General features: G+C 44.9%; 1 protein-coding gene across 22 annotated transcripts in view; it reads left to right on the top strand.

Annotated features, from left to right (window-relative positions):
- The window catches only part of Cacna1c (calcium voltage-gated channel subunit alpha1 C), a 698188-nt gene that overhangs the window by 533412 nt on the left and 140097 nt on the right, over window positions 1–24679 (top strand). The gene's annotated exons all lie outside the window — the stretch shown is intronic.

Genomic DNA, 24679 nt, shown 5'->3' with positions numbered 1-24679 from the left:
GCATAGTATTCTCTCCAAACTTGCCATAGACTTCCAAGCACCATTGAGGTTTCTCATAGGAAAAGGAGTCAAAAGATTCTTTTAAGTAGGTTAGATTCAAGGAGCTGGGGAAGTGCTAAATGGGAAGATTGGAGGAATCCCAGAGGAATGTGACAGAATACAATTAGATTACAGAAATGGAGCCAAATCCCTTCCTTCGGGGTTTCACATGGCAGGTTGTTGGATAGGCTATAGCTAGGATAGAAATGAAAGTGATAGATGTATTAACTTGCAAGTAGATTCAAGATGATGAATCATGGAAATTCAGCCCCTTATCAAAGTAGCCCAGTGGCTCTCAAAGTGTGGTCCCTGGACCAAGCAGCAGCAACAGCACTTAGGAACTTGTTAGAAATGCAAACTCTTGGGCCCCTTCCCAAACTCACTAACTGGGAAATTGCAGGGTGGAAGCCCAGTAGCTATCTGCTGGTTAACACCTCCTCCAGGTGATTGTGATGGGCAGTAAGTCTGAGAACCATTGGGTTAGCTCTAAGGGTTCTGTGTATCTCCTTTGACCTTGAACTCAGTGACTCTAACTAACATTCTTTCCTACTCTTTGTGTGTGCAGTTTCTTTTGTTTTACATGTTTAAACAGGTACATTTCTGTACTCTACAGCAACCCAAACAGTTCCTAAACACAGGGCATTTAGAATAGTCAAGGAATCAAGCAGATTAAAAAGATAACCAGGATATTTGATGGACCCATGCAAGTAAGGGTAGGAAGCCAGAAATTTTTCTTTAGCCGGGAGAGAGATGAGGAGAGCCAGCAGAAGGAAAAGGAAGAGAAAGAGGATTGCCAGGGATGTTAACAGAACAGAATCTCTGCTCCCTCATTTCAAAGATTGATTTAATAAATCTATCAACTACTCCCTTTCTGATAACTCTGCTCAAGGTACAAATACAAAATTAAAACACATAAATAACAAGGGACTGGTAACAACATAATTTAATAACTTAAGGAAGCCTTCATGCTCGACTAAGTAGTTTTGCAAGTTGGAAGATGGGGCCTTTGATGGATTATAACAATGAGCAATGATGCCACTGAGGGTCTTTCTGGAAAAATGCCTGACAGCTTCTATTACATTGTTGATGGAACTGCAGGGTAGTTGATTAGTTTGTGGCACTGAGTGGTATGGTAAATAAATAAATCGGCCTGTGGGCCACAGAGAGGCTTACCTCTCCAATACAGGAATTGCTGTTTCAGCTCCTCACTTTACTCACATTCAAAGTGGAACCCCTAGCTTGTGATTACTTTTCTTAACAGTTGTTATTAAAAACACACAATACCCATGACTTGCTTAGCAGCCAGTTGCCATCCACAGAGACATGGTTATTCTGTTCTCTGCCTAAAGCCAGAGCTTCCACAGGGATGTGTGCTGCTTCTCCATTTTGCCCACTAGAAGAACGAATTCCAAGGAGAGCTTCTAGCATGCAGTATTCCTTGCTGCAGCAACAGATCATACCGACAAGGTCCATCTACCCAAATTTCTGGCCTGGCTCTGAGAACAGCATAATGAACAATTTACCCCAATAGACAGAGTCTCTGCCAAGATTTTCGTAAATATGGATAGATCAGACTTTGGAGGCTGTTGTTCCTCTCCCATGCTTCCTTATGGCTGGAGGACCTTTCGGGTCTGCTTCTTGTCCTCAGCCAGCCTTGTCTTTGGAGGACTGGAATGGGAGCCTGGCTCCTTCATGAGTGGAAATGCTGGTGGGACAGTTCCAGGGGGAGGGACAAGGGAATGAAGTTCCAAACAAACTAGGTTATGGAAAGTAGACATGAAGAAATGGAACATGAGACTTAGGAATAAGTCCAGGAAAAGAGTCCAAACGATGGTGTCTATTGGGGAAGTCCAATTAAAAGTAGAGTCAATCCGATTTCATTATTAAGGAATCAGAAGCCTAAGAGACTTACAGAAAAGGCAAGAATATGGCTTGGAAATGATATTCTTAGCCTCAGAACTTCATATTCTGCCCTTTGAAATAAATACAAGAGGAGAAATTCTGCTACAAACTAGATGTATGTTTTAATTAGTGTAGTATCTTAGCCTTTGAAATCACTGAAAGATTACAGGATGGTATATTTGTCAGTTCTTTTCAGCTCAAAAATGAAGTAGTCTTTTAAGACAAAAAGGTATCATCACCTCATTGTGGCTCTGGTGACTACTTTTGGCCCCGGGAGTGTCCCTGTCCACATGTACCAGATGTCTCAGATATAAGGCCCTGGGAAGCAGAGCTGGCTACAGTGGAGGGACAGCCCAATGACACATCACTGCATGGTGGCTGAGCACACCTACGCATAGCCCAAGTATTCAGCTTTCCTAGGAAAAGCTAAAGGAACTAATAAGGAAGTAGAAGAAACAGGAGTTGGAAGACAATAGAGAAAAAGCATTAAAAGTTGGGAGGCATTTCTCTAAATGAGTAAAAGAAGGGGCCAATAACTATGTATAATTTCTAGTTCATCCATCCACCTACCCTTGAAAGGTCTGCTCTTTGCCAGACACTTCTCTAGGCACTTGTGATATAGCAATAAAACACAGCGGTCAAAAATCCCTGCCCTACCCTGGGGAGACAGACAATACATTAAATAGTATATCAGAGAGCGAAGAGTACCATGGAGAACGATGGAAGTGTGGATGGGCCTAGCGGTGCCAAGAGGTTATATAATGTTAGATGGGGGCAACCAGGGAAGATCTCACTGAGAAGGTGGTATTTGAATAAAATTTGAAGGCAGTAAGGAAAGGAACCACACAGATATTTGCAAAAATAATGTTCCAGGCAGAGGGAAGGCCAATGAAAAGACTTTGAGGCAGAAGCATGGATGGGGCATCCGTGAACAGAAAGAGGCTAATGAGACTGAAAAGGAGGGAAAGAGGCAGAGTGACGGGCAACAAGGTCCAGGGGAACCCAGGAGGATTTGGTGTACCTTGTGAGAACATGGATGTTAGCTAGAAGAAAGCCAAGTAGCCTTTGGAGGTTTTGAGCAGAAAAGTCACATGATCTGAGGTGCATTTGACAGGGACCCCTGGCTGCCACGTGCTGAAGTGTTGAGTAGAATGGAGGTGGCAAGGGCGGGTCTGCTCAGGAGGCTGCCACCTTGAAAGATGATGGTGCCTTGTCTCAGCCAACGTGGAGGTAATAAGATCAGAATTCGGGTGGCATCATTCACTGAGATATTGGGTTTGGGATGTGAGAAAGAGAGAAATCAGGCATTTTCCAAGGTGATGTAAGAATGGAATTATTGCTTGGCATAGGGAAAATATAAGTAGAGTAGGTGTCAGTATAGGAATAGGGGGAAAGGCATCTCGGACCTTTAAGTTTAAATGCCTATGAGACTTCCAAGTGGAGATGTTGAGTGGGTGATTGAGAATAAACCTATGTCCTTGGTTAACATCTGGGACTGGATTATACTTTGGGGGCATTGACAACACACACAAGATGTTTAAACCCATATGTCTGCATGAAATCACCAGGGAGCAAATGAGATGAGGTCTAAGAACCGACAGCAGGGCCCCACCAATGTTTGGGATTTGGGGTCATGGGCAAGAGTCAACAAGAAAGAGTCCAGAGAGGCAGGAAGGAAAACAGAGGAAGGAGTGTCAGTACTGCCAAGAGATCAAGTAGGATGAGGACTAGAAACTGTTGAACTTAGCCATGTGGGGATCCATAGGCCCTTGACGAGAGCTGGTTGGTGGGCTGTTGGGGCGAAAGCTTCATAGCAAGTCAGTGTCTCACATCACAAGTCTCTTGATTTGCATCTTCCTAGGATGGCATTAAGCATTGCTCTGCAGCCTTCCTGTTTGGTTGGCATGACCTTGCTGCCCGCCATCTGAGGAGTCAGGCCCTCTGGAGAAAGGAAGCAAGCGAAACTCATATGATCCATCCAGCATGCCAGTGGCCCTGGGAAGGCAGTGGGTTGGAGCCCAGCCCTTCAATGTGTCCCTATCTACAACTGTATCCGCATTGGGCCTTTCTACTGCAACTGGCCATAGAAACCACCCCCCCCCCAAATAAAAAGTAAAAACATGATACTCAAGAGACATTTCAGGATCAAAAAGACAGAAGAACAGCTAGAGAAGGGCATGTCACTGTTGCCCTCCATGCAGCTTCCAATGTGGGGCAGCCCCTGGGTTTTGGTCTCCAAGCCCCGTTTTTTGTCTGGGTAAACACTAGAACAGTGTGGAGTCTCAACTCTGTAGTGGCTGCCACTCTCCTCCCTCCCAGCTGCTAGGAGCATCCCTTTTGAAGGCATCAATTGCAAAACTATCACTGTGGCACAGGGTTCAATATCATTAATAGAGAGCACTACTCCAAGGGACAGGGTCCATTTTCTGGTTCCAATATTGAATCTGATAAAAGGCCAGGCATTAGAGGGAGAAACTGGAAAGAAAGAGAATTTCTTCTTTCTTTTTCCTCCTCAAGATCAAAAAATGCATGTATTAAATCTATCCATATGGGATTCTGTCTCTCTCTCTTTCTCTCTCATGTCATTTAGACAATTTAAATGCAGCCCCAGCCTTCCAAAGCTTGCGATATAAGACAGACATTTATGTGAATGAGCATATAAAAGACAGACAGACGGTAGAACCAAAACATTGAATTTCCACATAGATAAGCAATATTAAATATTTATACTGGTGGTGTTCAGTCACGTGACTTGGGAGCCACTTTGGCAATCATCATTAACCAACAGAGCCACATGACTGCTGCATGCCCTGCAGAGTCTAGGATAATGTATTATAGAAAAACAGAAATTTGAGGGCTTATGAGAGCTGCAGGTTGCCCACAAAAAGGCCCCATGTGGCTTGCAAGTAAGAATCTGAATATCACTGATTTACATTAAATGTGTGTCAAGGGCATGTGCATAGTTATTTGATCTTTTTTTAAATTAATGAGTACAGTCAGTATTCCTCTGGATACCTTCCCTCCTGGCCAGGGATAGCCACATGTTCAGGTATCTAAGACATAACCTTAGGAATCATCCAGCTCAGAATGCGTGAGAAGAAACACTAACATTCATTTTTCCCCTTGATTCTCTTCTTCCTAGCGGTATTAAGTGATAGTGCTTTACAGGGCCAAACTGACCCCATGCCACTCAGTGAGGGCAGATACCCTTGTGCAGATCCAAGATATAGCTCCTGTAACTTCCCATAACTCTCAGCTGGTCCTAATCAGAGCCCTATGCCTCTGGAAAGTTGCCTTCGGGATCAGGTGAGAAAACTGGAGCAAAGATGGAAAACAATCACCCGTTCCTCCCATGCTCTCCTCCCTACCTCACTGTGAATCAGAGAAAACATTCGGCATTTGTTTTTTGGGGATTAACTAACTTGGGAAGAGAGGGGACAGGGGGTTAGCAAGGATGGTGGAATGTGATGGACATCATTATCCAAAGTACATGTATGAAGACACAAATTGGTATAAACATACTTTATATACAACCAGAGATATGAACAATTGTGTTCTATATGTGGAATAAGAATTGTAATGCATTACACTGTCATTTATTTTTAAAAAGTCAACTAAAAATTTAAAAAAAAGAAAAGAACCACCTGAGCTAATTATTATAAAAGTCAGCACTCTAGCCCAGGTCTTCTCATTCCCCATCCAGGACTGCCCACCGCACCTTGCTGCACCTCAAACAAGCCTTCTCAGACACCCACAGGCACTCTCCCTTTGTGCTATACCCTGAAAATGGCAGTGATTAATGAGTGGGGTTAGCTATCACTGGGGTTCTGCAGTGAAACTATTCCATGGATTCTTCTGGTAGTAATTAATACCCATGGGCAGGCTCCTGTGGACTTAGTATTTTGTTCCATACCTCACTGAGGGGTCATGCATGACAAGGATCTTGGAGGTTTTTATTTTTTTTTTTTTTCATGAGTAGCACATCTGCCTTTGGAGCACTGTCTGGCTGATGTGCTCTCTGGCGCCGGAGAGTGGCAGAAGAGCTACCTGAAAGGCCATGTTGAGTGTGCAGTAAGAAGAAGGCACACCAACCCAGTCTCAGTGGACTGCTGTACGTTTTCTAAAGCAAAATCCACCAGCCTTGGGCAAGGCTTCCTAATTTGAAGCTGTCAGGAAACCATGATGATCTTCTCGTTGAATGACAGCTGTATGCTTCTGGAGAAGTGGGAGATGAAAGCCACACAGCAGTTTGACAGGAAATTTTTATGGCCTGCCTGCCACCAGCATTAGGTTAGAATAACTGTACCTGACTGTTCCACCAAGTCCTCAGTTAACAAAGGCTCTGTATCCTTCAAGAAGATACCTGCTGGGTTGGGGTTGTGGCTCAGGGGTAGAGCGCTTGCCTAGCACGTGCAAGGTGCTGGGTTCGATTCTCAGCACCACATAAAAATAAAGGTATTGTGTCCAATTACAACTAAAAAATATTTTTAAAAAATAAAAAGGAAGACGCCTGCTCTCAAGACAGAGGGAAGCTCTGCATCTGTACAGAGCCCAGGGCCACATGATGAGGACCCAGTGAGAAAAGAGAGGCAGTCTGGACACTGATATCAATGCTCACAGGACTGTGTCTTTAGGGACATGTCCCAAGTCAAAAAATAATCTGCCCAACAAACTCCAGAATATAAATGGTTCTATTTATGGTGAAGAACATGGTCAACACCAGCTGCAAAAGGTACCAGAATAAGGATTCTCACACCCTTTTTGGATATCTCACTGTTGTTGTCTAGTGTCTGCGGTGAGCATGGAGCCAGCATGGAGGGGGCCATGGAGCAGCAGGGTCTAACCTGGTGCTATGCAGATAACATTGTGGTTTCTGAGGGACACAAGCTTACAAGGGAGCCACCAGGACCTCTGCTGTGGTTTAAGGGGGAGAGTGGGCAGCTGTGTTCCTGGGGTTACTGGCCAGCCAACCACCGATCAGGCGACAGAACAAGCAGGCTGTGGGTTCTTGAAGAGCCAAGTGTATGATGCAAGTCCTTGACAGGAAGCAGAGCTTGGAAAGCCTGTCTTCTCCTGTGTCTGGAGGGGCCTTCTGGCTAGGATCTCCGCGCAAACCAGCATCTCCCCAGCTCACTTCTCTCTCCAATGGCTTCCCAGTTACCCAGGCTGCAGCTCCTTCTCTCCCTCCCCTGTTTCTTCCTTCCTCCCGCTTCTGTGATGCCCCCATAGTTAAACAACTCCTATAGTCCATCCGTCACCAAGTCTTACCAGTCCACTTGTCCACTTGAATCATCCCTCTCATCCATTCCCTCCCCTCCTCTCTACTTCTCTTCCCCTGAGCTGATAGTTACCTCACTAGAGCCCTGCCCTCCAGCCACCTCCCACACAACCTGTGTGGTGTAGTCCAATTAATATTTCCAGAGCTGACCACGTTGTTCTTGCTTAGAAACTATGAATGTCTCTCCGTGGCTATAGAATAAAGTTGGAACATGTTCCTTCAGTATCCCAAGCATCTCTGGTCTGTCCCAGCCAATAACTTGGACCGTGTCACTCACTTCTTCCCTGCAATCAAACCAGTCTGCTTCCTGCTTTGCAAACCTGCCAGCTACTTTCTTGTTTCTGGGCCTTTGTTCATTTTTCCTCCCTCTGTTTGGAACACCCTTTTTCTCCTTGCTTCACCTCACTTGCTTCTTCCACACTCCCAGCCCCTCCCTCTTAGGACAGGCACTACCAGAGCCTGGGAAACCTTCTGCCCACCTAGCCAGTGCGATGGGGATGTCCCAGCCTTCTTGTCATATAGAAAGCTCTTAGGGGCAGAGAACATGCTCACTCACTTCTTATTCACTGTTCTAGTCTGTCTCCAGGATGCTGATTTTTATTTAACAGACTTTCCTCCCCAAATCATACTGGATTGAAATGAATCCTCTTTGGAGCCAGAAAATTGGGGTTTTTATAGCCTTGCATCTGGTTGGCCTTTGTCTCAGCCATACCATCATGCCTCTCAGAGAGGGTATTGTAGTTGACAGTGTGGGTGGAAATGACTTCAGGTTGAGAAAGTAGGCCTAGAGGAATGGTGGGAAGGTATTAGAATAATGGATCCATTAGAAGAGAAAACTGGGTGGTCAATGAAGTAAGGGGAAGAATCTTTCTCATCCCTGCATCTTCTCCGCAAGGAGCCATCATGGTTTTATAACTTGTGTGGAGTCAGTGTTAGGTTCTGAGGTTCGATGGCAGACACAGAGCAGGCTTCTGTGGGCTCTCAGGCTAGAGGGCAGAAGCAGGATGGGCAGGGGCAAGAGAGGAGATGCATCTCTTACTTTCAATGGAAGGAGGGAAAGTCATAGGTTATTTCATTTAAACTTTCTCAAGATCATGTCATGTGGGTTCTTTTAGCCCTATTTCGTAAATGAGAAAACTAAGAAAGCTAACTTGTTTATGTTACATATAAACAGTTGCATTTAGGTAGGCCTAGGCCTTAAGCTCAGTACTTCTAACTCCATATCCCCTCCTGGGACCCCCAAACGCTAAGATTCCTAAGTGACCAGAGGCTCAGAGGTGATTCCTTTGTAGCATTCCACAATCCTGAATTTTCAGAGATAGACTCTATCACATTCCTGGTGGTATACTTGCCATGGTAGGATCTTGGGTGGTCAGGGGCCTGGAACACCCATTCCTGGAGTAATTGGATTCATCAATACACTCCTCTACTGAAACCCAAAAGGAGAGACCATATAATTGATAAATCTTCTTCCAAAAAAAGACAATCTCCTAAACAAATGGCTCTTGAGCTCAGTGAACGTTTTTTTTTCTTTTTTTTTTTTTTTTTTGCCTTGAGCAAGATACCATCACCTCCTTTCTTGCTTCAAACATAGTTCTTTCTTTGGTGCTAAGGATTGAACCCAGCACCTTGCACATTCTAGGCACACCCTGTACCACTGAGCTCCATCCCTGAGCCCCTCATCTTTTATTTAAATCAGATTCATGCCCCATTATATTATAATTTAAGATGAGTTTTCCCTACTGCCTTCTCCCTTACTCTATTTTCCTCCTTTTCTTCATCCATCCTGATTTGCATATTGGACTAAGCAAGGGGCTGATATATGGAGTCCCTGGAGAAGTCTTTGACAAATGAGTCTGCCCATGCCCTCTTTGACTTGCCCAGGGTAGGGACCCAATGAAATGCTGAATTGATTTTAATTTGGTGCTTTTCAAACAGATCCACACACCCGGGGGCTGAAAGTAGCTCAGCAGAGGACTTGAAGGGGAGATGAATCAGCCTAAATTTCCCTTTGATCCATTTTCTCCCATAACCAGTGCTCAGCCCCAAAACAGAGCCACCCACAACACAGTTACCCTTAGCTCCCACCCACCCCACCCTCCCTTTCACACAAACACTAGGGGATAAAAAGCCCATGCTACATCAAGATGCATGATCTGTCAGAAGGCCGTTAGCGGAGGAGAGTGACAGCTCCCATCTTTCTCATTGCTTGCTGATGTGGAAAATCGTCATCTGGTAATGGAGAGAAATCAGCCACATACAGTATTTCCATCATCCAGGCACATGGCATGGGAAGCTGATTCAGAATCCATGGAACTCTGGAGCCAGTGGAAAGAGCACAAAAACAGGAATGATTGGCCTCAGAGTAGTAGATAGTGTTTGGAGAACCTCCTGGAATTATATATATTCCCAATTGTCCCATTTCCTGGAGAAGGACATGGGTACATTCATTCACCATGTATTTAAGTACCAGCCAGGCACACAGAATACCAAGATAAATAAACACAATCCCTGTCCCAAGAGAATTCACAGCCTAGGTAAGGAGACAGATGCTTGACAAGACACTTTAAAACAAAGCATTGAAGGTATGAACAAGGAACTGGAGAGCAGCAGAGGAGAGAGGACAGAGTTTGCAGGAGGGAGGGACTGCCAGCCCAAAGGATGACTCTGGGTGGTGCCATATGGATCAGGATGGGCAACCTATTTTAATAGGCACCCCCCAAATCAAATCTCGGTCCCTTAATACCCCATAGTTCAATGTCAGTTGGGTATTGGTGGGAGGGAAGCTAAGCTCCACATAGTCTTCAGGTACCATGGCTGCTTCTTTCTCATGGCTCTATCACCCTGAGCCTCACTGCACCCTCTCTATCCAGCCAGTAGAAGAGGGAATATGGAGGGTACTGGAGGATTTAGAAACCAGGCCTGTGAGTGTGGGCATCCCTCCTGTCCATACTCCACTGCCCGGGACAGTTACCAGTTCCATCTAACTCCCAGGGAGACTGGGAAACTAAGTGTCCATGAAGCAAGAGACATTCTAAACTGAAGGGGCTGCATACCAAAGCTGTAGAAGCAACGTAAGTTTATAAAGAGGAAGAAAAATGGAAATGCACATGTTCAGAGTAAGTCTGATTTAGGGTGCTCAGAGATAAGCCAAAGTTCAGGTCAGAAGGGAAGATTGACATGGGGTCCCAACGGCCTCAGATTTGGACTTTACACTGTGGATAAGTAGATCTACCAAAGAGATTTAAGCAGAGGAAGGGAAGATTCACTGTCAGAAGGTCACTGTGTGGCTAAGAGTGGACAATGGGTTGGAAGGAGAGAGAAGCTGGAGGCAGGGAACTCAATCTAGAGGATGATAAGACTGAATGAGAGTCCACAGACAAGAAGTGGGTTGGAAAGGTGCCCTACACCCCCTAGGACAGAGTCTCTGAAATGAATAGCTCCTACTTTTTCAGCAGCGATGGCCCCTCTGAAGGACTCTTCCTGAGAGTTGGTTTGTCCTGTCTGCTTACTGGGGGGAGTCTGTCCTGGCCCTTTGCCTCTAGCTATTCAAAGGCCTGTTTTCTATCCATGACTACAAACATACTAATACTTACCCTAAAGGTGCACATGAAGAATCCCAAATGATTCTACCTCACTTAATCCCTGCTGTCAAGATTAAGTGGCCTTAAAAAAATTGAGAAAAACCTCAAACTTGGGAGTTGATAGCACCATCCTTCAGGATCACATCATCAAAAAGAAATATGCATGCCTCTGGTAAAAGTCTTCATGTCTCCAGAGAAGATTTATGCTCCCATATAATAGGAAAGATTTTGTCCTCTTAAATAACTATAATACCTGCTATAAGCACAAGACTATTCATCATTGTGACCACTCTCTATTGAAGCCACACAGTTAGAAGGCCTGAAGCCTGGTCAGAAACAACAAAATCTGCATAAAGGAGTTGCTGCATAAAAGAGGTGGCCCCTTGAGGGATGTATGGAATGCTTCAAAACAGAGGGCAAGTGGTTGTGCTAGCGGGGGTGACAGTGGGGAGAGGAGGAGCAGCTGCAGAGAGGAGGACTGGCACATTGACATATTATTATCTCTCTCTACCCTGTGCCAGTCCCTGAATTCCTTCTTCAGCCACATAGATGGCTCCATCACAATTTGAAAATCCCAGATCCTAAACCCCTAGGGGACAAAGGTTTCCCCAGGTCACTGATTCTGTCCCTCAACCTCCAGTCAAACCAGATGGCCTCCATCCATGCCTTACCTGTGTCAGGGCTGTTGTAGTTAAGCTAGGTGTCTGAGGTATTGTGCCAGGGCCCCATCTGCCATCAGACTGGATTGATCTCCCAGCCGACAATGTTCCAAATTCTGTTTCTCATGGAGATATGTGCAGATTGCAATACTGTCCCTGGAAAAATCCAGGGACATGCTCAAAGAAGCATAAATGGGAGCTTGGCAAGGGCCTCCACAGGAGAATGGGCAGTTTTGCTCATTTCCAAACAAACACCTGACTTGAACCTAAACTTGGATTTCAATTAAAAGGTCAATAATGTGTCCCTTCTTGCTCCTGGTTTGCATTCACTAGCTGGACCCACACCTCTAGTGATAGTCAGAACTGCTCTTTCTAAAGGAAAAGATGAGCAGGAAAAAACATGAGAGACCCTGAGTCTCAAAATTCCATCCATGAATGAATGGTCTCTGTCGAGGTCATCATGAACAGAGCCAAAGAGTAGGGTGTCCTATTCTACAGGGTATCTCCAGATCCCTAAGAGAAGAAAAAAGTGTCAGCCTTTTACTTAATCCTAAAAGTGTACATAAATTGTAACTTAATTTCTATTAATTCTTCTAGACGTCTAAGAATTAGGCTTACATTATATTCATTCATCAGACTGACCAAGAATCTTCCCATCAAAAATCTTCAGAAGTCATCTGCTAGACAGATAAGTTTTGATAACAGAAATTTAAAGGTTTTTCCTCCCCCCCCCCAACATATATATTTGAATTCTATAAGGTTCTTCAGAGTTTTGCCTTATTTTACCAAGAAAGTAAGAACATTATGACATTTTTTAGTATTCTTAAGTATCTAGACAGATGAGCTCTTGCTGCTCCCTAAGTCATGCTCTAAAAATTATTTACCAAGCCTGAGGTGGTTTTGACCCACAAACCCTAGATCTTATTCTGAGGACTTTCATGTGCAGGAATGCAGCACACCAAGGTCAGAGTCAAGTGCAAACAAAAACACAGGCCAAAACCATTGAATTCTTGTTGTTGCACTGGGCCTGGCCTGTGCCTTTTGCTTGGGAGTGAGAGAATAGATCTGTCCTCCGTGACTCGCTGACCAGGTAAAGAGCCTTAATTATATGCTTGGCAGTCTGGCTTTCAGGGGACAAGCCTTTGTTTACCTTCTCGTTTCCAAGCTTCAAAGCAGTTGGTCCATCCATTATCTCCTGCCAATAACTTGAGAGATGATAACGGTATCTAATGTCAGATCAGTTATTATGTTAACAGAATCCTAACAAACACAGAATACACGCACACACACAGACATGCACTCCCCTTGCACATACACCAAACACAGGGGCAAGGAGAAACGAAGGGCCTCTTTCATGTCAGAAATGTTCAGAGTTAGAGTCTTGTATTTATTAGTATCTGCTAAAGTCAGCTGGGTCTGGCTAGAGTGGAAGATTGGTGTAGAATTTGCTCTGCTCAAAAGAGGCAGGAAAAAAAAAAAAAGACACCTGCAACCCCCTGACGGAGGGCATCTGGTTGGCATGAAAAGGGAGTCAGTGGTAGAAGGTCCTACCCTGCTTAACCCACGACTCCTTCTGCCCCTCTGCATTGATGAGAAAGTTAAGAGGTCAGTTGCCAAAAATCAGGCACTGACCCTAGTTTTCCATCAAAAAGATGTCAAGCTTTAACAAAAACTACAGCGCTTCTTTTTTAAATTAATTATTCTAAAGATATATATGACAGTAGAGTGTATTTCGGCATATTATACATACATAGAGTATAACTTCCTATTTTGTGGTTGTACATGATATGGAGTTTCACTGGTCATGTATTCATATATGAACATAGGAAATCATTCTCCTGTCTTTCCTATTCCCATCTCCCACTTCCCTTCATTCCCCTTTGTCTACTCCTCTAAACTTCTATTCTTCCCTCCCCCCACCCCTTACTGTGTGTTAGCTTCTGCATATCAGTTCAGCCTTTGGTTTTTTGGGATTGGCTTATTTCACTTAGTATAATAGTCTCCAGGTCCATCCATTTACCAGCAAAACTAACGTCATTCTTTTTTATGACTGAATAATAGTGCATTGTGTATATATACCCATTTTCTTTATCTGTACATCTGTTTCTTAAACCTGGTAGAAGGAATAAAATCATTTCTCTTAACTATAATTTCCATAATTCCTTAGTTGTCTTTTAATCCATTAAGTCATACCCCTTGATGGATTGAGCTGAGAGTACAGAAATGTGAGGTGAAAGACCCTCATCTCTATCTCCTAATAAGATGCTAGGGCTTGGGGTTTAAGCAGCCCTCCTGGGTTGCAGTGGAACTGATAGGAGTCTGAGAAACCCAGGCAGCCGACCTTCCAGGCTCCACTCAATGACCAGTCTGCAATTTGCCTCTCCCAGTTTCCCTGTTTGTGGAATAAAGATGTCATATCAGACAACTGCAAAATCCTTCCAGCTCTGGGTTTTGTTTCTACAGCTCTAAATTTATATACATTAGCTTTATCCCTAGGAGTCTGAATCAAGCCTGGATCATTCTAGTCTATCAGACCCAAGAAATTCAACCGATTCTATGATCCTGACATCCTCAGACTCTTGGAATTGTACTGGGTCTCAAGCAGGATGGCCTGCATCCTGAAAGCCAGCTTGTTTTTCCAGAGATCATGTGCACACCTATACATACACTGATCTCTCTGCACGGAAAGCCCAGCCCTACCATCTGCCTTATGAACTGCTGCCTGCCTTCCAAACTCACCCTGGGCACCCCTCATCTTCTGCCTTCTCTACTCCTCCTGCCCAGCGGTGTTTCATTCCTTCGTTAGTCCTCCCAGAACACCTATCCAATACCTGCAAACGAACACGTATTGCAGTGACCTATTGTATCTATTTATTGATTTATCTCATACCATCTGCTGTGTTGTGTAGGGATTTTTGTTTTCTCAGCACCAACCCAGAGCCTGGGGCATAGGCAGTTGGTGAATATTGGTTGCAAAAGGGGTGGGAAATTGGAAGGTAAGAATGAGGTCTTGGCTTGGAAGCCCTCAGAATCTCGCTGCTTGGAACAGATGATTTGGGCCTGCCTTGTCACTATGTTAGATCTAAAACCAGATTGGGCCAGTTCTAGTCCAGCAGAGGCTATCTAATGAAGCAGACCTGTAAATTAAATTTCCATCTTCTATTCCTTGTCAACGTTTCTTTTCACTTCTAGGGTGGGACGGGACTCTTCAACCGTGTTTTTCTTTGTGCACTCTTCTCTACTCCCCTTTCTTCAAATATGTTTGGGGAAGTGTTGGAAATGCTCTTCATTTTGTTCTATCTCACGAAAGCCAGCTAGCCAGCTAAGAAGAGCTGTCAGGAAACGGTTAAGAGAACACCAAGAATAAATTCCTAGTTGGTTCTTCAGGACTGGAAAGCTGAATACATTTAAGCCTTGAAAAGGTCAGTTCCCTTCAAAGGGGGCAGAGGTTTGATTTCATCCATTATGTGGTCTTCGCATAGTGCTCATTTCATTCACTGGCTGCGATGGAGACTTATGGAGTAAATGTTATCACAAGCTGAGACTTAATGAGATCTCAACTGTATCTCCTGGATGTAGTGGAAAGCAACCATTTTGGTAATAAATAGAGAACAGCATGTAATTTGTAAATTCCTCTTTCCGTTGCTAAGTTTAATCAGATCAGTGAAACTGAAAGGAATTGTTGATAACCAAAAATTATTTTCCATGTCTTAATCTGGCCAGGAAATATTACTCCTAATGGAAATGGCATGTTGCTCTGGCAGTAGTCCGGGATGACATTTGTCATTAGACTAACCCAATTGTTGCATATTGAAAAATATGTTCAGACCATAATCTATTAAAAACCAAACTGGAACTGAGGCCTCATATTACTTTGTTACTGGTGTCCCTTGTTCATAGAAGCAAAAACTTTCCAGTTAAAATATGCAGCCATGGCCAGCCTATGTTTCAGCTTGACCCCAGTGAATCATCAAAGCAAGGCCAGGTGGGCCACCATGGAGCACAGATTATTGTCATAAATAACATTTGCTGACATGGCAGAGGGCTGATTAAGAGAACCCACACTATCCCTGGGGGTCCTTGGTTTAGGTTAAGGTTAAAAGAAGAATTCAAGAGGCACAATAGGGAGGTTAATGCAGCTGTCTTTTTTTTTTGTTTGTTTTCTGGTTCTGCTACATATTTTTTCATGATCAACCAAAGTGAAAGATTTTTTTACAAATTATCTTCTCACAGCTATTAAAGCATTTCCAGGACAAGGACTATGTCATGGGTAAGTTGCTGTTAGCACACAGTAGGGACAGCATGAATAGTTCACTTTGAGAAAGCCAACAGTGATGAACACATCTGGGAAGCCAGTGGCCCCAAAGGGAACATCACTAACTGTGGCATCATTAGAGGTTGGCCCTGAGACACATTTGTCATCACCAGTAAGTTTTCAGACTCCCACTGACCTTTGAGATACAAAGCAGGTGATCCTGAGCTGCTCCTCTTTGACCCACATTTTGCTTTTATGTTGTCCAATAAATATACTGTGTCCAGGCATTGCACACACATGCACGCACACACACACATGCATGCACACACACATATGCACGCACACATACACACTGAGCATTGTTGTTGAAGATTATGCACAACAGCAACAATTAATTAAGCACCTCATTTTAGGAATACTATCTTTACTCCTCACTTAACCTTCTCAGATTGGTACCATTATTTCCATTTTTAGATTACAAAAGCACAGCACAGTGACTCCCAACATCAAGTCTATCCACAAGACACTAATTTTAAAAAACCTATAAATAAATTGCAGAAAGATCAGTAGAGGGAGGGGTAAAGGGGGAGGGAGGGAGAAGGAGAAGTGCTCAGGACTCAATTAGAGCAAATTATATTCCACACTTTTGTGATTATGCTAAAATGTATCTTAATGTTATGTATAACTAGAAAGAATCCATAAAAAAAGAAGGAAGAAAGAAAGAAAGGAAAGGTTTAGGTCATTTATCCAAGGCCAGATGACTAATAGAGGCTTCCACAAGCTCGAATGCAGGCACACCAAGTCTGCCTCCAGAATCTACCCTCAGTCTCTTTTCAGGTGGGAAAGAGGACACGGTCACCCTGCAGAATGAGGAGGCTTGTGGTGGGAAGAGGAACAGTGAAAAGAAGCTCTAGAAAGGAAGTCAGGGGGTCTGGTTCCTAGTCCCAGTTAAGAACACAAACTAGCTCTTGACCTCAGACAACCCTTCACTGACCTGTAAAAATAACACCTAAAGAATCTCTAATTTTCTATAAATTTTTAACCTTCTCTTGGAGTTTCATCTAGGGAGAGGATGGCCTCATTTTTTTTAAAGCATTAGTTTTTTTTTTTTTGTTTATTTGTTTGTTTTGTCTTGTTTTTAGTTGTAGGTGGACACAATCGCTTTATTTTATTTATTGTTATGTGGTGCTGAGGTTTGCACCCAGTGCCCTCACATGCTAGGCATGCACTCTGCCACTGAGCTGCAGCCCCAGCCCCAGCCCCAGATGTCCTCATTTTGTAGACAGTAGCTCCTCCCCCCTCCTTGATAGAGCAGTAGATGGCTGCAAAAGGGGAAATGGCTCCTGCTTAGAAGCTTAGGACAGCTGCCCCCAGCACACAGCAGCTGACTTCTATCTTGAAGGCTCCTCCTCTTCTGCTCTTTTCTGAGAGCGAATATCCTGATGACTGTTGTCTTTGCCTTGAAAGTGTCAAAAGGAAGTTATCCCTGTGCTGAAATGCCCCAGAGGTTTCCTCTGCCTCTCCCACACCCCCTGTCAGCATCAGACTCCTCAACAACCTCTGCAGTATGGAGTCTCGCTCCACCCTCTTGTCAGACACCCTCCATGGTAGACACATGCCTTGCCATTTCACAAGAAACCCCTTTCATCTTGACGTTTCTTCACTTTTTGGAAAAGACTTTGTCCTTGGGATCTGACACCTGCAGCTATTTAACTTCAGCACACGGGTCTAAAATGTCCATGGGTGCATTGGCATCCTCCCAGTGGCGCTGTTAATTATCCTTGCATGGTTAATTACTCACGCTAATTGCTTTGCTGTCTCGGCTCTCCCTCCTGCCTCATGTTTCCATTGGAGGTGGTGCTTTTCAAAGCTTTTCCCACCTCTTCTTCCTGGGTCCTCCCAGTAACCCTAGGAGCTGTAAAACAGCGCATCTTCCTAAACAGTGGGCGTGTCCTGAGGAGAAGACCAACTCTGCACTCCTGGCTCTGGAGTGAGGTACTAGCAGACCTCTTTGCTTGCCTCTCTTCTTCTCTGCCTTTCCACGCCCGGTCCCTGCAGCACCTCTCTCCTCTGCATGGCTGACAACCATACTTGGTCACTCCCGTCCACCAAAAAAAACAGACATAGTGGTGTGCTCCTGTTGTCCCAGCTAGTCAGGAGAATGAAGCAGGAGGATCACTTGAGCCCAGGAATTAGAGACCAGCCTGGGCAACACAGCAAGACCCTGTCTCTTTAAGGGAAAAAAAAAAAAGTCTCCTTTCTGCTTGCTCCAAACAAATAAGGCCAGTTTCCATTTTCGCCAAATATCCAGGTAGTTATCACCACTGCAATGCAGAAGGCAAAGGCAGAAGACTTGCTTGAGTCCACCCAGGGTACCCAGGCTCCGGCTGTAGAGCCAGCCGCACCTGCACATTGTACTGACCACACAGCCGGCCTTTATGAATCCCAAGGCACCTCAGCCAGCATCTCTGGGTCTTTTCCTTCATGCTGGGGTTCCTGGACCCTGAGCCTGCAGCACCAATCCTTATCTAAGTCTCGGAGGAAGAATAGCCAGGTTGGGCCTGCCCTTCAAAGGCATTTTCTGGATCGTTAGCATTCCCACACCCTGCTGTGCCTTCAGGCCTTTTGCCTGTTGAAGACACTGGTCCCTGTTCTCAGGGTTTCAAACACCATTTCTGTCTTCTAAGGGAAGAACAATTGGCCCCTCCAGCAAGCTCAGCTCCCCAGGGAAATCACCGGAGATTAGGGCAAAAAGGAAAAAGGATGAAGGGTGAGTGAGGCCTTTGATTCAGATTCAGCCTTTAGCAGAAGAATCCAGAGGGAGAGTCTGGGCCAAAGAACCACAAGAGTAGCTCTGACCAGCCTGAAAACCCATCTCTCCTTCCATGTCATGGGGTCAGTTTTCCCTTCTCTGTGTTTGGCTGAGCTGCTGCGGGCTTGGACAGCCGCTGCCCACCAGTAGCCACATCTCCACTCTTACCTGAAATAGCAGAGGAGGCAGGAAGGAGCTCGCACACCTAGTCCCAGCTCTGAAGGAACAGTGAATGAATGAACAGTGCTGCCCTGGCCCTGTCTCAGACACACTCCTGTGTACCCCTCTCCAAGAGTGAAGAAGGGAAAACAGGACAGCTGAATTTGGTGTGTGTGCACTGTGGTACTAGCCAATGTAGTGCCCTGGCTCCTGGGCCTCCAGCCGAAGTTACAGGTCACACTCCCAGCCTGGACCATTTCCTACTGAGCCAACCAGGAGCTCAGCCTATGGCAGCCACTCGAAGCCCGTGCTCTATGAAATTTCAAATGGAAAGAGCAGAGGAGAGGAGACCAGGCCAGGTGGAGTCAGCGAGGCGGGGCTTGGGTAGCCTGGACTCTTCCTTGACCTTGGGGAGTGAGTGTCAAAGGTGCAGTGCAGTTGGCTCAGGAAACACCAAGGAGCAAAGAACAGAGAGGGTCTATGCAAGTCCCTGCCCAGTTTGGCTTATCCAAAGCCTCAGTTTCCCCATCTCCTGTTGTGGATGAATACACCATCCCTGTATCCTCAGGTTATCGTGAGCACCAAATGAAGCAATATCATGCCATTACTTCAATGCCACATGCTTCTGTATTTGTTTTATAATGAGCAGAAAAAGAACTGTGTGTCTCCCAGAGCCCTAATGGGCATGGCACAAATAGTGAATGTCTTAGGAGAAAGTAAATCCCATGATGCTGTGTGAGTCAGGAAGGCTTCAGGGCTGGGTGGGAAAGAAGGGTCTTGTGAATGTGCAGGAGCAGAAGGGGTTTCAAGAGCGTGCAGAGGGCAAAGACTCCTAGGAGGTGCACAGCCCCTAGCAAGCACGCTACAGGTGTTTGGCTGTCCATCAAACGGTGTCAGAGCAGGCTGAGCTGCACATGGCATAGTCTGCAAGCCGAGAGTACAGGGCCCGGTGCCTGGATCAGAAGGCAAATGCTGAAAGATGGAAAAATGAAACTAGATGGATAGAGTGAGGCCACATGACAAAGAGCCTTGGGAGGCAGCCTGAAGATTCTTCATGGCAAGTGACAATGAAGTGATTGATGAAGTCGCTTTTCTCTCTGTGCCCATCGCTCCATCTCCGCTTCCCCTCAAATAATCAACAACTTGGTGTTTCAACAAAGCATGGCGCACCTTTCTTGTAAGGCTCAATTTATTTTTTCTCAGGCAAAAGAAATCTTAGGAATCTCCCCTTCGAGCCCCCCAGCAGATGCGGACCCAGGCTTTGCTGGAAAAACCTCAATAATGAGCACTACCTCACTTCTTCTGGCAGCAGGGCCATGTGGGAAATTTTACTGTCATTAGGGCAAAATCTTCCCCCAGGTCTCCTTCCTGGTGCATTTGCCTTGTGGCAGGCGCTGTCTTCCTCCCGTGGGAGAAGACTTCAGATAGTGGAAGAGGGTGATGAGGCCTCCTAGCATAGCTTTTCTAAATTCAACCTGTCAGCTTTCTTCCCCTGTTCTCTGTAAGTCATAGAACATGGTCCTTCACCATCCGAGATCTCCCTTTGGCTGCTGCCCACCTTTAAGTGTGGTCCTGAGCCCTGAGCCTCTGTCTTAATTAATCCTGACTGGTCCAGAGGAGAGAGAAACTTGGCCTCCCTGGTTCTTTGTCCAACACAAAGAACTGCTGCTTGATGAATGATGTGGGCAATTACAGTAGCCAGACAGACCAAGGCCACCATCCACAGCCCCGCAAGGAGGACAAAACAACCGCAGAAGTCCAGCAAGTTGGGAGATTAATTAAAGGATTTACCCAGAAGGGGGCAGGCTGATTGATACTCTGACAGCTGCCCTTAAACTCATTCATGAAATTATGGAGCTGAAGAGGCACCATGGGGTTGGGATGGGAACTAAAATGACTCATTTCACATAAATGCCATTAATGGAGGCAGCCTAGAAATTTAAGGCAGCAATTTACTTGCTTGCTGAACGGAAAGACAAGACTCAGACCCTTCTGGAGAAGTATTGCTCCTTGCTCAAGATGGCTCACCCTCTGTGGGTCCCTGCATCCTTCAGGCTAGTGCTGGGCCCCTGTGGCAACTCCTTGCAGGAAATCTGACCTGGATCAAAATTATCCTGAGTAGCAGAAAGCAGTGAACGGGGACACAGAGCCAAGAGAAGAGAAACTGAGAGTGAATCATGAGCTCTATAAAACTGTCGTAAACAAAGAAAGGATACAAAGTTCAGAGCTTATCCACAATGGAACTTTTGGATTCCAGACAAAGGAGGAAGCATAGGGTCTGTGCTGGGCTATAATGCCTTTCTGACCAAGATGGGCTTTCTGTGACGTGAGTCATTGGCACATGAAAAGGGGAGGCAGCACTGGATGGCAGGAAGAGGTTGTCTACCCGTGTCTCTGGGCAATTCACTAACCCTCTCTGGGCTTTAACATTCTTACCTATAAAACGAAAGGCTGGCCTACCATCTTACAGACCTCTTCTGAGTCTGTGCTACAGATCTGATTAAGAGCTCCACTTTTTATTGGGGAAACTGAGACACAGAGGTAAGAAGTATCAAGACTACATAGCTCCAAAATGGAAGAGACAGGATTCAAACTCAGACCACCTAGCTCAGAATCCGTGCTCCTAAGTATGCTCCTCTGCTTCCTGCTCTCCCTGTCTTCCCAGGACTGTTAGCAGGGAGGCGGGGGGGCAGGAGGGTTAAATAAGGACATCTTTCCAGGACTGCCACCTCCACTCTCTGCCCTTCTCCTCTTAGTGACCCAAGCACATTCTCAGGTCTCTTTCATTCTCTTCCTCTCTTGTGTGATTAGGAAAGGGCTTTATAAATTTATCTAATATGTACAGGGACTGAGAGAATAGACTTGGCATCAGGTCTACCTGGGTTCAAATCCTGGATCTTGTTAGCTGCTTGTTTTGAATAAGTGACTGAATTCTCTAAGCCTCAATTTCATCATCATAAAATTGACACATATAATATGTCCCTCATGGGGTTAAGTCAGTTAATGTATGTAAATTACATGAAAGATAGCTGATACATGTAGTAAATGATCAAAAACAAAACTACTATTAATATTAATAATATTGTTATTAAGGTAGAAATGACTGATAATGCTGTTGTAATACTCTGAGGAGATAAGATTTTAAAATGACTGGGCTAGACTGGAGAGGGATTAGGGACACACATCATCCTGTGGGTGACCATCTGCTAAACCTTGGGAGCTAGAATAATATCCCCTCTCCAATCTAAAAGTGGTAATATGCCTAAAGAATTGGGCTTTTAAAGGAGTCCTGAACAGAGAGGCCACCACAGCCGGTGACCATAAGATCCCTGTCTCGTCCCCAATGGTTGCATGTGAGGTGTGCTTTCCCTTTGGGCTGTCTAACTCCCCCATGTGATCAGACGTCCTGAGCGCCTGCACGTGTTCCATGCTGCCCTGTCACCCCTAGTGAAGATTGGTAGGGAAAAGAAGGTGAGGGATGTGCCAGAGTCCAGAAGTCTGTTGGATGCTGCCCAACTCGTCCCTGGCTCTTCTCACCTCTCCTGGCTTTCCCTCAGCCCCCTGGATTAACGGAAGTGGCCTGACCCCATGGGACCATAATGGTGGAGAGAAATTTTCTGCTTGGGAGCACTGGATGTTTATGGCCTGCTGAGTTCACAACGACCCTTGTTTTCTTCTTTGGATTATGGCTGCAGATCAAGGGCAGGCATTTATGCCTCCTCCCAGTTTATAGCAGTAATAATGATTATTACACTGGCACATCATGCTTATATTGTGCCTTTTTAATAAGGCCACTTTGTTTGGCTTCTTAATATTTAATCCTTTTTTATATTTACTTTCTGATGGCTTAAAATCAACCCAGTTTTAATTGCTTATGTGGAGGAGGCCAAGCTGGGCTGGGCTGACAGGAAGTTGTTGAGAAGGTTCTGGAAGCAGGTGGTACCCTTCTCTGTGACCTTTCCACTCAGGCAGACTTTTGTGCCTGGGTACCCCTTTGTTCCCTCTCTTCTTTTTCTCTCTCACTGTCTCTTTCCTATTTTTCTACAATCTAGTTTTCTTCTCTCTCTCTCTCTCTCTTACGTTCCCTCAGAAGAGACCTTCCTTATCTAGCTTGGTTCAGCCAGGCAAGAGCAAAGAAAATGAGACCCCAAATTATGCTATTCGTCAAAGCTTAGGAGCTATTGAGAGTCAGAGGCAAGAAAAGAACCATTGTGGTACTTCCTTGACTCACAGCACCAGGGAGATTCCTGAGATTTCTAAGATTCTGGGGTGGTCAAAACCTGTGAAGGGCTCCTTCACTGTCACTGTCACTGTCACTGTCACTGTGGCCATCTGTTTGATCAATCACACTGAAGAAAAATAGTGAGGAATAATTTCCCATGTTGTTTTTTCTGCAAGGGAAAAGTAAATCAGAAGGAACATGTCTTAGGTCCTCCCAAAAGAGCAGTAACTACAATTGGAATGTCTGATTCCACCTGCCATGGGGTAAGGCAGCCCTGTTGTAGTACTATTCCAGAGGTTGCCTAACATGGCCAGGAGAGCCCTGGACCCAGAATTAGATATTCTCTACCACATACTAGATCTAACCTTAAGCACCTAACTTCAAGTTGGTGGTGAATGAAAATAATGACATATGCCTTCCTGCTCCAGAAGGACCATTCTGTCAGGGTCCTCACGAGAACAGAGGGTACTGTTAAACTGGATGAGTTAGGAGGATTAGATAAAGTTGCAGGCAGGGTTTGAGGAAGTCAGCGAGGGACAGTGCAGCACCCTGTTGTAGCAACTATGGGAGCTGTTACCACCACAGGCCTGAAGGTCCAAAGAGAGGGAGCATTTTTCAGAGTCAGAAGGCAGATTTGGGAGAGGGCCATTTGACCGGACTCATGGCCTTTGGCAGCAAGATGCAGCCAATCTACGCCAACCCTACATGCAGGAGCCAGGGGTGAGTGCCCAGCATCCCTTTCTCAGGCCCACCCATTGGCCAACCCAGCAGGAGACCCAGTGAAGGAGAATTCCTTGATGCAGTTTACAGAGGTCAAATCCAGGGTACAGGGCATGGTTTGGAAGGATGGAGAACAATACAAGATATATAGGGAACATATTAAAATTCCATGGAGATGTAAGGTGTTGTGACTATAGTTTCTCAGGATCAGAAAAGGAGTCCACAGAATTCTAAGGTAGTCTGTGGCCTTGGAAAATTAAAGTTCAGTCAGGGAGACAAATCTAATTCTGTGAAATAAAACAAACTTTAAGAAAAAAAGTTTAAATTTAGTTTTAATATTAGCAAATGTTTATATACTAGCCATTTTACAAATTTATTTTTACAAATATTATTCCACTTAACCCTTACCCAAAGCTCTTGGAGTAAATAATATCATTGTCTCCTTTTTATAGATGAGAGAACTTGGGTTCAGAAAGATTAAGTCACTTACCCAGTCACTTGGCTGGGAGAGACTGGATCTAAAACTTGATTCCAGGTTTTTGCTTAAACTTCTCAGATGCCCAAGAATGGGTCCTAATTAGAATAAGATATATCCCATGCTTATGTAATTTTATCAAAATGGCTTCTACTGTCACGTGTAACTAAAAAAAAAAAAGTAAATAAAACCATAAAAATTCTCAGATCCCAGTGTTTCAGGAGATCAGAAGAGGGGACGTAGTGGGCAATGGAGGGTTCTGGAAGCTGCTACAGACTAGAACTAGGGCCTCCAGGAACGGATGAGATTTGAATAGATCAGGGATTAGCCAACTCTTTCTATGAAGGGTCAGGCAGTAAACATTTTTAGGCTTTTCAGTTCCCACAGTTTAGTTCTTTCCTGCAGCTCTGCAGCTCTGGTCTGTAGAATGGAAGTTTGCTGACTCCTGCTAGGTGAGAGGAGGGGGTCAGGCACTCCAGGGAGAAGACACGGTATATGACACCATGTGAACAAAAGCCCAGAGTTGGAATAAAGATGGTACAGTCAAGGGACAATGAGGAGTGCAGCCTGATTG

Source organism: Marmota marmota, unplaced genomic scaffold (assembly GCF_001458135.2).
Source record: "Marmota marmota marmota unplaced genomic scaffold, marMar, whole genome shotgun sequence".
Classification (NCBI taxonomy): Eukaryota; Metazoa; Chordata; class Mammalia; order Rodentia; family Sciuridae; genus Marmota; species Marmota marmota.
The sequence above is the reverse complement of the archived record's forward strand: the minus strand, read 5'-3'. Positions and strand labels throughout refer to the sequence as shown.